The sequence below is a fragment of the Haplochromis burtoni genome, unplaced genomic scaffold (genome assembly GCF_018398535.1).
Source record: "Haplochromis burtoni strain Fernald_Lab_line unplaced genomic scaffold, NCSU_Asbu1 Contig_140, whole genome shotgun sequence".
NCBI lineage: Eukaryota > Metazoa > Chordata > Actinopteri > Cichliformes > Cichlidae > Haplochromis > Haplochromis burtoni.
In genome coordinates this window covers 728,964-741,646 of record NW_024582501.1, presented here as the reverse complement: position 1 = coordinate 741,646, position 12,683 = coordinate 728,964, and positions in this window count along the sequence as shown.

Sequence of the window (12,683 nt, the reverse complement as noted above, 5' to 3'; positions counted from 1 at the left end):
CTGAACAGCTCCTTGCAGTTCACTGGTTTAACACTATCAACATAATGCATGCATATTGATTTAGTAGTGATAGTGACCATTGTGTAATTACTAAAAGACTTAATCTTTCGTGGTTATGCTTGGGAAACTCAAAGGACTCCGTTAAACTTATGGAAAGATGATGGACTTCTGCTTTTTCCCTGTTAACAAAAGGTCATTCTGGTCATAATCCTGACTGCAGTTTCCCCAAAATTTGAAAAATGAAAAGGAAGATAGATGTGGAAGACTCCAGCTGATTCCTTTACATAGCTTTTCCTGATAAGTTATTGTCTAAATCAATGGATGGTGGCTTGGGCTGATGGTATTTGATAGCTAAATGCAGAAATTCTTAGCTGTCAGTTTTAACTCGTGTAAATAAAATGGCAAGCAAATAGTGTGCACTTAGGGATGCTAAAACAACAAGAAGGAGTTTGACGCCCACTGTTCAAACGCATTTTCCTCTGGACCGTGTAATCCAGGGAGCTATTTTCCTTTTCCATTAAGCCAGCATCTGTGTAAATGGTGTCTTCAAGGCTACTGGCTCCCGTGTTAACCTCCGACATGCTCTGCTTTTGTTTGCTTCTGCATGGTTGATGCGGTGACCCCGTGAACCCTGCAGTGATTGTCTCACACGGTTAAGTGCCTCCTGATTGTGGGCAGAGGTGAGTGTTGATAATGTCTGCCAGATTCACCTCCCGCGTAACAGACTGCGCGTACACGCAGGCGCACGTGAGCACGCACTTTAACACAAACACACAAGCAAAGCCAACGCACAAACTACTCTGTGCTCTCTGTCCTAACAGTAAACAGTTTAGATTCGTCGATGCTTGAGAATGCTTCCTGATGGCGGAGGAAGCCATGGCAGTGATGTTGAAACACGTCAAGTGTTTTCTGGTGTGTTTATTTTTCAGGCTGCACAAAGGAAACTCATTCTTCAGTGTGCTTGAATTTTATTTAAATGTTAAGTTACTGACCTGAATCTTCGCTTTGCCTTACTCTCCCCGCCCCCACACACTAATTCCAAGTTCTAAATATTGCACACCTGCATTTATGTTTATTTTTTAGATTATTCAAGTATGAGTCTTTGTGTGGCAGCAAAATAAAACCTACAGACAGATGCCTTAACACACTCACATACATCAGCTCCTTCACCCTTCTCCCTTCTCTCACCCCTGTAACCTCAGTCTCCATAGTGACTTAAGCTGTCAACAGATGGCCGATCCCACATGGTGAGTGTTGATTTAGTCAAAGATGTGAAAACAAACCCAGTTTCCCCTCTCCTCTTCTATTCTCTCGCGTCTAATATCTTTTGAAGTTTATCTAAAACTACTTATGAATCTAAAACAGGGGAGACAAGGTCATGAAAGCCTACTGTGGCGCATCTTAGTCATAAAGCTCATGTGTGCTCTCTCAAATAACCCATATTTAAAATGTATTTGATTCATTTCTAGCATGTTTATCTGTGATGCTAAATGACGTTTTGTTGCTGGTTGTGACTGATGAATTGTGGTCAAAAATTGGGGTGTGCAGTTGACTGAGTTTCTTGCTTTGGTCTTCTGGACAGCTTGAAAGAAAGAGGGGAAGAGAAAACAGTCTGCAAAACACCAATTCAAATACAGAGAGAAGCTGTTGATGTGGAAAACACTGTCAGAAACAGATATGCTGCAAATAATGGTAATAATCTACGAGGGGAAATGTTTCCACAAAGCCTTAATAGCTGACAGAGATGGTTGGGGGCATACTTGGTGTTGTTTGTGACTTTTGAGGTGAATACTAACACAATCAAATAGAAAACGAACATGTTGTTCTTTATCCATCATCCTCATGATGATCACTCTTGGTGCTTTTTTCCTTCTCTTTACTTTCCCCTCACAATAACTGATTTTTAGATTTTCTTGTGTTTTGTTTTTTATTGTCGTGACTCTCAGTAAAAAACAGATCTGGTCAGCTGAATCCTTTTTAATGCATTTTGTATATATGATCAATGTCACTAATGCACTGATGTTATTTGAAGAGACTTGAACTGGTCTTAGATTTTGTTGTTTTTTTTTCTTTAGCAAGTTTCACAAGCAAGTTTTCAATTTCTAACAAGGTCACTGCATGTTGGAGTAGATATCAGGTTGCAGAGAGCAGCAGAAGGGGAATTGTAATGAGACAAAAAAAAAATCATCATAAACTAGATCTCAGATACCTGGAAGTCGGCTACCTCAACTCCCACAGTTCCCCTTCTTTAGATCTCACATTCATAGCCTGGTTTGGTTTCAATCTGAATGTGAGTGTTGCTTTGGACATTTGTAATGGTACTGCTGTCTTTATATGACTAAAGAAACCAAACAACACATTATTCAAGTTTGCAGCCACCCTTTTTCAGTCTTCATGCCGCTGCTATTAAGCACGTGGCAAACAGTTATGATTTGTTTACACTGACCCGCTGCAGCCATGCATTTAACTTAATTAGCTGGGAACTCAGATTTCCTCTGGGGATTGCCAAAGCCATGGAAACTGCGTACCAATAGGAAGATTCAAGGTCAGTGCTGGCCACTATTTTAGGCACAATTTATCATCTGAGGCATTGCTATGCACTCTGGGGTTTAAGGGACCCAGATCTAATGGAAACTGGTTTGGTGGATCTGTTTATAGAAGATACTGAGTACAGGAACTAAGAAGGGGCAAGGGAATGGTCCATGTGTCCTTTTTGACATGAAACATTAGTGAGTGATTCAGTGGGTTTGAAAATGCATCTCCTTTGGCCTGCTTGGATCTTTCATACGATCTGCTAATATGTTATCTGCCTATTACTGCAGAGGTTCAACACTTTTTTATCAGGCATAACGCCACAGGCCTGTCAGAGTAACAAAAAACATTTTTCTACAACACCTTTTATATTCTTATGTGTTTATTTGAACTTGTTTAAAGATTGGCTCTAGACTGCATTCAGCTTACCACAGTCTCTATTTCAGCCATCCCAAAGTCTTTAACTGTCACTTTCAGCTGTACTTTTAACAGCTATCCATCATGGTTGGCTTCCAACTCCATTTTATTGTTAACTAATGATTTCACTGTTAGTTCCTTATCTTAGTGTCATGGCTGTGTGTAGGCAGGCAGAAAGAGAGGGCCCAAAATGCAGGACTCAAAGAGGCGGAAGAAATTCAAAATACACAGCTTTATTGCTGGGATGAAGCAGAACAGAAAAACACTAACTAAACTGGGAGTACCGAATAACTAGACAGGTTGGCAGGCTGGCAAACAAAACACACAGAGGGAGTGAGGGCAGAAGACGTTAACGACGCGCCGCTGAACACTGGAGGACACGCGCTATAAATACTGAGGCAGGAACAAGAGGGAACGAGGAACAGGTAGGAACACAGCCGGGAGAAATTACACTTAACGAGACAAGGGGAGCAAAGCTAGACACACAGACATAAGACAGGAACATGAACCTCCAAAGTAAAGCAGGAAACAAGACACGCTTTACAAGGACACGGACTCCACAGAGTGAGACAGACAAGACACTGAACTAAACCTGCAATAACAACGAAATACAACCCGAACATTAATCCTAATACAGAAACACACCAGAATAACAGAAACACAGATTCATAATAATAAAAATCAAAGCACCAGAGAGACATAAAGAACAATCCATCATTCAAAAATAAACCAAAACATAAGGAACTCAAAATGCTGGGTCGAACCGACCCAGAACCATGACACTTAGATAGTCTAGATAAAGACAATATCTATCTAAAATAAACATAGTGGATAAAGTATGTTTATCTGGTGTTTTTGTTTGTTTATCTACTCTTATCTCATAATTTCAACTGTTAGTCATATTTTTAGAAAACTTTTCAACTATTACTTCACTTTTTGCTTAATTGTTAAAGATGTGCTTCTCTTCCACATCCACCTACTGGACAGGATACTGGCAGCTCAGTTTGAGAATGACTATATAACAGGGGAAACTGATTGTTGTTTCTGTCATGAAAGTGGATAACACATTTTTGTGGCATGCTGAAGATAATCAATAAGTAATCTAGCTTTAAGTGTGGTCTGTGGGTGGACAATCCATTAAGCCTGAATCTGACAAGAAATGTTGACCGTATGTGAATGTGGAAAACTTTCACAGTTGGGGGTTCACTGACTAATGCACAATCAGATTCAGCTCAGACGTGCGTGTGTGGCCAACAGTAGTTGCTGTGGGAGTTCATGCATTCTGCATTATAGCTGTAGTATTGGATTTCATTGCAACAATTTAATTGCCTGTTTCTGGATACAACAACTCAGAGAGATATTGAGTTATACCAGTACTACTGGGTAGCCTGAGGTCCAGAAACACATAAAAGCAGAAACAGCCAAGGTAGAAAAACTTGGAATGAGACACACACACACACTTATACACACAAAGGCACACAGAGTTTCTCAGTTTCCCTTGAAGACCCCCCTGGACCATCTGCTCTTCTATTCAGTAGGGTGTTCAGCCATGGGCTCGGCACCGAAGGTCACAGTGTGTGCATGTGTGTGGGTAGACAATGATCCAGCTGGATAACCCCCAAACACACTTCAAACCCAGTTTGTTGTGACCTTACACCTCAAACAGACCATCAGTATCTTTCAAGATGGGTGTTAAGTGCACATAAAGGTGAGAGAAGAGGTTGGGATTTGTGCGTATATGTGAGTTAGTATATATAAGTTTGTAGCTTTTGTGGGCCTATTCAAATATCTATTGATCACATTTTTTTTTACACAGGAGGATTAAGTACTTAAACGCAGGAGAGACGAGCACCAGATCAATATAAACAGTCCTACGCTAGGGCTGTTCACAGCTGCTCATCTCCCTCGAGTAATTGTAGTCTTTATTGGCATTGATTTGTAGAAGAAAAATCACTATGGGTGGCTCAGCTTAAAACACTTAAGATTTTCTGTGTGCATGTACGTGTGCATCCGTGCGTGCGTGCATGCGTGCATTCTTTCATGGCTCAGTAATGGACAATTGTACCGTTACCAGAGATAAAGGTCTTAAAGACTAAACACAACAAAATCTTTTGACATGCGTCGTCTACGACACATCAACCGAATTGTGTCTGTATTGTCAGTACAAAGGGAGAGGCAGGAAATTCTTTTCAAAACTCATATTCATTGCACATGAAATGCTGTCAGATGTATGTTGTCAAGTTTTCTTCAGAAGCCTGAATCAACTATTTTTTTCTTATCTCATTTGGTATCGTGTAGCACACTTAGTATGCACATCTGTGTTTCCCCCAGCATCTAGATCCATTCTTTTCATTTGACCCGAAGACTTTGGACTTGGGTGACGCCGCACAAATAAAACCCTCCTCTTTGTGTTCTCGCAATGTTTTACAAGTTTAACGCCTTTTATGATTATTGATGATTGAAATGATTGGATTTGCATTTGGAGGTGTCAACAGTGTTTTTATGAAGGTCTTGCTTGTTTTTGGCTCTACGGAGAGCTTTTTTGATGATACACTGAGTGACCATTGTGGACAAAACAGCAGGGAATTTCCAAGGGCATACAGTACATCTAGAGATTAGACACTAGATATGATGTAACTATGAAAGATTACTCAGCACTTACTTTGACATGAAATAACTGACGTCTTTTTTCCACCATCTGATCATGACTGAAAAATTGTTAAAAAAATCAATTTGATATGAAGGTTTCAATTGCAATCACTGTCAGTATGTATTTAGACGCAACATTTACCTTAGCTCATGCTACTTACTTAATGTCACCTGGATGTGCTTGTCAGATGTGCTAGACTAAGAAAAGCACATGCACTGTCCCAGCACATGCACTCAAGCATTGTAGTGGTAGCATCATCCTCTGAGGCTGGTATGTTGTACAAAGTTGATGGACTATTAAAGACGTGAGAACTACCTCCAAATTCTTCATCTTCACCTCAGATCAAAAGCTAGATGGCTGAATTTTAGACACAACTGGGTCCTCAGGAAAGAGAGTGATCCCAAACACACATCAAAACAGGTTTTGGAATGGATAAATTCGATTTTATTTTAAAATGAATTAAAGGTGTATGCTGTACACTCACTCCATATATGGCAAGGATGACTCAAACCTATGACCTGAAAGACAGATGCATTGGATTCCATCATTGCAATAATGTGATGAATATTTCTCACTTTGTAAGAGATGGTCTGACTAGACTTTTATATACGTTGCAACAAAGTCAGCTCTGTTACAACTTGGAATGTCAGCCACAAGCTATCAACTACACAGTGAGCACATTATATGTGGCTGCCGTTTTAGTGTATACAAATTTAATGGGGTTTTTTTTTCTCTCAGACAAATGTTAGGATTCTCATTATCTCCCTTTCTTTTCATGCAGCCCTGAATATACTGACATGACGGCTGGATTTCTGAATTGATTACTTGTTAAAGTGCATGTATTCATTTGTCCTGTGATGCATTAGATAAATCATCCACATAGTTTACATTATACTATTTCTGCTGAAAGCATAACAAGATTTATAACAGACTTTTATTAAAATGATCTGGCACATTAGTGTGGGAACGCTTGAATGGAGCATCAGCTTAAAGATGGATATTAAATTTTAAACCTCCACAGGATGCTCTGTGAATTTTAGTGAATAATTTGATAAAATGGTAAACTCGCACATAAGTTGTCACTTTGTGTTAAATATGTGGACATCATTTCCCTTGAATATGTCCACATCTATAAAATAAAAAATATTGTAATGTGCATCATATTATAGCTCCAGAGATTAGGATGGAATTGCTTTTATGTAGCACAGGGATCAAGATGAAACCTTTTACCAACCTGTGCCATGGTTTTAGAGAAAAGCGACGTGGGGACTTTGATCTGTCACGTCACATTTAGTGTAAGGATTTATAGCTCTCTTCCATCTGGGAACCATCTTCTTTAGACTTCAACGGCCAAGTAAAGCACTCTTCTTGTTATCCTTTTGTCCAGAAAGAAGGAGGAGGAGGAGAGTCCTGTCATGTCTTCACAGACGGGTCATAAATTGGCAATACTGAGAGGAGGGAACTCATAATACTAGTTAATGGGTCTGCAGTAAAAAGCTGAGTGGCTGAAATGATCAGAGTGTTCTTTTGGTCTCAACTGAAATTCAGCGCTATATTGAATAAAATCTTTATTGTAGCAGATATAATGTCAGTATAAAATGTAAATGATAAAAAGTCAGAAGCCTTTATTACAGAAGGCTACTTTGAAGTTAAATTTTAAAATCTGTTATTATGTAACCAGTTATGCCAAATTCAACACATGTGGCCTCTGGTCAAAACATCAGATGATTATTTTACTGAAAAGAAATTCCATCGTATCTGTATTTTATGGCAAAAAAAAAACAAAAAAGAAGAAACCCATCATTGTTACGGCCTTAGCAGGGCCTCCTCCTGAAGTTGCTGTTGTGTGGGTGTGGCCTGCCAGCTCTCCTGCCTTAGGTGCCATCTTTTTGTTACAGCTGACTACTTAAAGCCAGAGAAAGCTGAGCTCTCGTGTTAGAGAGCCTTGTTGGTGTGCAGCTAGTGAGCTGTGTGTTTGGTGATTGTTTGCTCCTGGTGAGGAGTGTGTTTGGTGACTTATCCTTTTTTACTTATTTTTCAGTTTACTGACCAATGCCTGAGTTTTGTTGTTTACTTTCTTTACATGGTGATAGCAGCTTGTCCGTCTCTTTTAGTTCACTTGTTAATAGAACGGAATAATGGAAATCAAATGGAACATCCATGACACGCAGCTCATAGAAGAAACCCACACAATTCCTAGAATGAGCAGTGAACTGGGAAATATTTGTTTGTTCCTCAGTTCTAGAAAACTGTATTCAGTCTAATTTCACTCTTACACAGCTCACATGCATTTAAAAAAGCATGCATGTAAAATGGCTCAACGCATACATTTATGCTTTATGAGGTAATAAAGCAGGAAATTGGTGATTTAGGTGTTGAGATAAGGTTGATGTCCAATTAGGAGTTGACACTTCTCAAGTGCATAAAATTTATTGCATGAAATTTAGTCCGCCCTTTAAACTTAAGTTGGGAATAAAGCTACTGGAGGGGTCCGAGTTCAAAATGCTAAGATTTGTGAGTGTCAAGGATTGACAGGACTAGCAATGAGCATTTCAGAGAGACCACTTTAGTTGGACACTTTGGCAACTTATTAAGTGGGATAAAAATTAGTTGCTTCAGATAGTTGTGGTGGAGCGGTATTATCTATTCTGAAAGAAAGATGCTGAAGATGCAGAAAGAAGAAAGGACAAACAAGAAGTTTGTGGATGTGGTGAGAAAAGACATGCAAAGGGTGATCGAGAACACAATGATGTGGAAAAAGATCTTCTGGTGTGGTGACAACTTAACAGTAGCAGCTAAAAGAAGCCAAAAAGTCAGCAATATTTTTATTTCAAATTTGAAACTAATGAAAAGGCTTCTGTTCTCCACACAGCCTACATGCAACTAAAAACATGATTTTTTTTCCTTCTCTTCTCTCTTCGTCTCCCTCTATGGATTTCCTTCTCAATTTCCATATCAAAACTTTTTTGTAAAGGATTTTTGGCTAGTTTTGTGTTAGCATGCTGTCTGTAAAGATGCTTGCAAAGAGCCAGACTCATGTTAGCAGTATCTGTCCTTGATGCAGTTTGCATTTCACCATCACGCTCTTCTCCTTTTCTACTGAAAAATCTAAAGCTGTAGACCACTCCACTGTTATACTCCACCAAGCATATGAACTGAAATTAGTTGACTGTAGTGCAAGTGTGCATGAAGACAAAAGCAGTAGTGACATAACGTGTTATTTTTGAAACACCCAATCAGTGTGAAAAATATATGTTTTATTTTAAAACAATGACTAGTTACACCCAACCCTGTTTTTTATACCCTTGGCAGAAGTTAAAGAATTTGTACTGATAAGAGCAAAATACAACAAAAAAGCAATTAGTTAGCTACAAATCATGTTCAACATACAGCTTACAGAAACACTCATTAAAGTAGTTCATGGAGTTGCTAATACAGCTAAAAGCCATATCTCCAATAATTAGTTCAATGCTCTGTCTGAAGCTATTATTACGGCTAAACTGTATCCAGATTATCTTCTTGACATTTGTTGTAAAATAATGAATTCTTTTAAATGCTGATAAATGATCTTCCTATTTTTGGTCACATGAATATTTTTGGTTTAGTGCTGAACCCACTGTGGGTATTTCTCTGAATCCTTCAGTGTGTAAGTGTATGTGGATAACCAGTTTGGCAGACCTGACTGTGCTGACTTTAATCTTTCTCGCTCTTGAAAATGTTGAAGGGACAGCTGCTGAGTTCTCTTAGATCCTATCAGTGTCTGGCTTTTCAATGCTGGTGTGAAGGACCAGCTCTAATGCCTTGAAAACAAGCCTGTATGGTCTGAAGACAGACAGAAAAAATGACTAGTAACATTAGAAGAGGCAAAGAAGGTGACAAAAAACACTTGAAGCTATGGAGAGGTGGAGAGTGCGGACAAGGAAAATTGCCAAAATGGGGGAAAGAGGAAAACTGAGAAGTGAAACAGCTTTGGATCAAACAGGCAACAATAAGAACAAATGACTCGGTGCCCAGAATATTTCATGTCGTATTATCTGTTTCATCTGGAAGTGTGATGTTTGAAACAAATTACAGCTAAAAGTTTTTACGCACCTTACGACAGCTGATACCCCTGGCATATTAAATCAGTCACTTAAATTGCCATTAAACCTGTTTGGTACAGGCTTGAATTAAAATATAAAAGTGTATGGGTGTGCCTATTCAATTTACATATACCTTTTATACTTTGTTTAACTTTAAATTTTTACAGCTTTTATACAAATGTGTAATTCCTCCTGCATCTAAACCTAAGATCCATTTAACACCAGCATGTGTTAAATGGAATCTAACACATGCCCCAAAACCCAAGTTTTTATAACAAGCTAATACTTAAAATTGTAAATTTTTTCAGTTCAAATAATTTTATTCAGTTAGTAATGTCCTGCTTAAAAGAAACAAAAAACTAAACTGCAACAACACAAATGTCACAATAGTTAAGTTCGTCTTCTGTATACAATCCATGATTTACAGTCTTGTTACTGTAGATGGAATTATTTCTGAAAACATGCCAGTATTTGACTGGGTGGGGAAAATGTTTGTTTAGATGTGTTACTTATGTTTTGTGTGCAAGAATACTGCACCAGACCTCATAGGCCTCAGTAACACAAGCCTGGAGATTGGTTGCCAGATGGTCTCTAACCAATCATGATGGAGAATTGAGCTTTTGAGTGGTTCCTGGAGGTTGCAGGTAGTTACTGTGAAACTGATTGCTAAAGCCCCCATTCACACAGCCACAGAGACCAGTCAGTGACCGCCGGCAATAACCAGTCTGCAGTGTGCATTCCATGACCGGTTGGTCATTGGTAGCTGGAGGTTGCTGGCACATGTGCCACAAAGTGGTATACAGTCCTGCACTAACAATCTTGAGATTACTTTGATCTCTACCACGCTGGCGAGCTCACTGGTAGATGTTCAAACAAATTGATAGCAGCATTAAGGCACAACTTTTACTTTGAAGGCAGTAAATGGCATTTTTTATACAAATAAGTGTTTTCCATGGAAAGTACAGACAACCACAGCAATCTGCTAGTGACCAAAGTGATCACAACACTCTTTTTGCATCCAGTTTTATCTAATGAGAGTCATCCACATCTGGTCGGGATTAAACAGAGTGATCAGAGGGTCCCAAGGAGTCGCTGACTGGTCTCCAGACCTGTTTGTTTGAGACAATAATCTTGCAGTTTAGTTGTTTTTAGTCCCATTTCCACAGGTGTATATGATCAAGAACTGAGCCATGTGGACTGCCTTTACATATGTTTGTGAAAGAACACAAAGACCTCCCTGACTTCAGCCAGGACCTTCATGCCATGGGTTTCCATAGCAAACCAGTAACTTGTAGTTGGCCCAGTACTTTTGTCCATACAGTGCATCAGGCAGAATCAGAGGTCATCTTTTAAGTGCCAGTACAAGGAATAGTCTGATGTTACACATATGAGTGAAATACAACCACATGGACCACAGGAAAGTCAATGGGATTTAGTGTGTACAGAAGTCATGTGGGGGTTTGTTAATATTCACCCATGGCAACAGTCTTAACCTAATTTTACCCAGTCAAACAAACATAGCAATGTAACCATATCAACCATTTGTTTGGCAAGCGGTTTGGAATAAAACACCTGTCCAGAAACAAGCTCCCTCTGTTAAACACAGGATTTGTTTGGCTGTGGTAGCACAAACACTGTCAGCGATTGTAGCTTTAATGATTGTAAAAGGAAAGAGTACTGCCTGTCTCCCACCTGTGAGAGCACGAGGTCTTGCCAAACCAGGAGCTCTGACCAATCTGCTAAGGTCATGACCTCAGCCTTGTTCCAGTCCCAACGAAGATCTCATCCCTGCCTGGACTTGGCTCTGCCCTCGTTCCACATCATTGCTCTGCTCGTATGTGTGACGAATAAAGGATGCTGAGAAGCCAGCGCTAAAAAAAGTGTCTGTGCAGTGTCTGTGTGTGGGGTATTTAAATTCAAGTGTGTGTGTGTGTGTGTGTGTGTGTGTGTGTGTGTGTGTGTGTGTGTGTGTGTGTGCCAAAGCCAACACATTTGTTCCTGACGTGCCAGGCACACATCCCATTAAGCCTCCGCAGCCCATATGTAATTTACATCACAAAGACAGCATCCTTTCCAATTTGACGGTGCTGGATTTGAAATGTTTCAGAGAAGAACAAACTGCAGATTGAGCAGACTCAACAAAATGCTGCTGTGTGCTGAGTTGTTACTATCAAAGCTGGGGCTGGGAGACATGTGCAAGCCAATTCAGCTTTAATTTGCCAAGTCTAAAAAGCTCAGCAGAGGAAAATGCTCTTTAAGACTCTGCCATGTCTGATGTTTTCAATTTATCCCCCTTATTTTGCCCAAGTCCTTTTGGCCTCCTTCAGCATTAGCTTGAGACAAACTGAAGGAAAATAAACTTGTCATTCTGAAACTGTCCCCTCAATCAAAAAACATCAAGGGATTGTTGAGAAAGGACGGACAAACAGCTGCTCCTATTAGTCTTTTTCGAGCAAGACTCAGAGAGGATGTCATAAAAACACCATAACTACCAGTTAAAGGTTACATGTGGTCAGTAAAAAAAAGAGAGAATGGCCAAGTCTTTGTATTTCTTATGTCCGTTCTCCTTCATGCATCTGCTCTCAACTGTAATTTTTTTATTTCCGAAAAAATACAAATGCCAGCAGCTCCTAATTCAATTTGTATTATGTTTCTTTAACTTAAATTCATATTACCTTCTTTAGTATTCCTGGAAACTGATTTTTCTTTTTTTCAGAATTTTCTGTTTTCAATCAGCATTCAAATCTTCATTTGTTGACTTTCTGACTGTTTTGTATTTTCTCGTGAAGAGCTGTTTGTCAGAGGTCAATGCCTTCTCATACTACTCGCCAAAAGTTTCTTAAACTGAAACTTTTTTCTTTCTCTGTTGTTTTGTCCAAAACCAAATTGTCCTAAATGACCAATATGATCGACAAATATAATAACTTTTGTTTCTTGGCTGCTCTGGATGCTTAGCCTGGCTGTGAAGTCACAGCACAACAAACCCTTCATCACATTGTCCC